Genomic DNA, 2,878 nt, shown 5'->3' on the forward strand with positions numbered 1-2,878 from the left:
CGAAGTATTATGCCCACAATATAGCTAAAATATACAACTATATAAACAATTGTTGAATTATGACCACTGGCGAATACCTTTACATGTAGATAACAGAAAACCTAAGGGTGTTACCTACCCACCTTATGAATTATCGTAATATTCTGTGAACAAAAACAAAAAAAAAAAAATAAGTAAATTAAGAAGTTGAAAGCAGAGAAAGAACAGCAGAACTATATGTACAAAAGTTTAATAATAAGAAGAAATATATATACAGAGAATGAAAAAAGAAAAAAAGAATTCTTATCAATTAATAAAACAATTAAAACTTATAGGTTGACTTAACCTTAACCTTAATATCTATATTTACATTATTATCCAAAAGAGTATAAAAGTGAATAAAAAATAAAATTCAGTTCAAACCCCACGTAGTCCTTGGGTGCACTCCAGGCCGAACATAAGGTTGTCCGATATCTCCTTTCCGGTCACCGTCTCACCACTCCAGAATTATAGAGATGTAATCTGTAATCTAACGTGCTGAAGATTCGTTGCTACGCACTCCACTATATCTCCACTTCTAGTGTTAATCTATTGAAGTAAAACACCATAATTTTGAAAAACAAAACATATATGATAACATTTCTCATATGGTGATATTCCAGTTCAAACAGTAAAGACAGAGAGCCTTTAAACTATTACCACTTCACATTGAACAATCGTAACGAGTTCCAAAATCAAACTGTCGCCTTCACAAAACCAAAATCCACTCGTCTGAACATACGTGTTCTCAAAATCAAAACTGTCGCCTTCACAAAAACAAAATCCACATGTCAGAACATATCGTTCATGTTTTGTTTTTCCCATGACAACCGTAACACCTCTTGTCTACACAGATCTAGCCAGTGTTTTTATTTCACCATGACAACCGTAACACCTCTTGTCTACACAGATCTAGCCAGTGTTTTTATTTCACCATGACAACCGTAACAGAATGTTAACTGTCCCAGATGGGAATCGAACCCACATCGTTCCGAACCGAGCGCAATGGACTATTTTGACCGTAACGCTGACCATCTTCTTATATTATATTTTATCTTCTATTAGTATCAATCTACCTAACTTATTGTCATGTTTGTTTATTATTTCCTTTATATCTTTTTGTCTCCCAATTAACGTAATTATCTCGTTTTGTTTTTTTCAGCCCTGATGAAGGTCATAAATTGAAACAGGCTGAAACGTCGGCACAAATAAATAAGTTTCGTATATTTGTGTATTTTTGAAGACCACACCATCCCCCACCCGACCATCTTATTTTATTAGATTGTATTCACTACTTCCTCTACCGCATACAAATCACAAATTTCCAGGAAATGATATAAATGAATAAAATAATAATAAGGAAGCTTCCCAGTAATTATAAAATATAATACATACCGTTAGAATATATTACAATCTTTCCTAAACCATTGTAATAATAAGGTTTGCGAAAGAAAAAAGTCGAGAGTCACATTTATTGTTTAACAGAAAACTACTACCCACAAATAATGTGGTCCTCTACTGCTCCCTTGTTGGGCTATATTAACTTTGCGGCACCCTTGTTGGGCAACTAAAAAAAATCTGCAGCACCCTTGGTGAACTAAAAAAAATAATAATAAAATTCATGTCAAAATTATTAGGGATAATTAAACTGTAGACTATGTGGGAAAGGAAGATAAAACATAGCACAGTAAATGCTAGAATGGACTAGATGTTTGTTATTTCAACTAATTTTTGTCTTCTGAGAAAGTGGCACTCGCCTATGACAGAGTCGGGCAAAATAAGCTATTTTTGAAACTAATAGCTAAAATTTCCATGGATACTGTATTTATCAATGGTTCATTCATGAATTAGGGGTCGTCTCCATGGCAATCTTAGCTATCTACAGTGTGATCGCCTCATTTCTAAACAGCAGCACCGTCGCTGTGCGGGTTCGTGAACAACACACAACATCTATCCCACTGACTTGCGGAGTGCCTCAAGGAGCAGTCCTTTCGCCAGTCTTGTTTTCAATTTATACTGCTGATGTGGTTGGCAAGAACTACAAGAAGGCAACGGTCGCCGCTTACGCTGACGATATTCCCATCTACAGCAGCAGTATGAACGCCGAGACAGCTCTACATCAGGCTGAAGCAGTATGCTCTGAGATTGTTCAGAAGCTGGGCTACTTGAACATCTCAGTCAATGCAACCAAAACGGATTGTGTTGTGTTCGCGCACACAGCGCACAAGAGATCAATACTGCCGAAGACTCTCCATGTGAATAATACGGTGAGCTCACCTTCCAACTCTATCGTATATTTGGGCGTAAAGCTGGACCGTCATATTAAGCTTTCTGCACATTTATATCAGAAGGCGAGAACAGTAAGACGAAAGTCATATCGTCTCAACCACCTCCTCACTTCTCCGCCTCTCTCATTGAGATTGAAGCTGCAGATATACAAAACTATTCTGAGACCAGCACTACTATATGGGGGACCATTGTTTACCCACATATCAGATGGAACCCAGTGCCTTCTTCAAATTTTTCAGGATTCGATGTTGAGGAAAATAGTACGCACAACATCGTGGAGGAAGAAGAAGCCACCGGAGCTGCATCAATTGTTGGAGTTGCCTACTGTGCCGGAGTTCATCAAGCGACGATACATCAAATTTTTCGATCACTTCAGTACTGTACGAATCCGTTATTCAACACGTTAACACCTGCCCCCCCTCCGGTGCGTTGGCAACACACTACGTAAGGTCACGTAGTATTAAGATTAAGTTTTTATTAGATTTAAGTTTGTTAAATTCAGAAATAATGTGTGCCCCAACACATTACACTCTTTTATAAATTCTGACAACAAAAATAATACACTCCAAAA

This window comes from Halyomorpha halys, unplaced genomic scaffold (genome assembly GCF_000696795.3).
Source record: "Halyomorpha halys isolate HHAL.00 unplaced genomic scaffold, Hhal_1.1 Scaffold1143.1, whole genome shotgun sequence".
NCBI classification, from domain to species: Eukaryota; Metazoa; Arthropoda; class Insecta; order Hemiptera; family Pentatomidae; genus Halyomorpha; species Halyomorpha halys.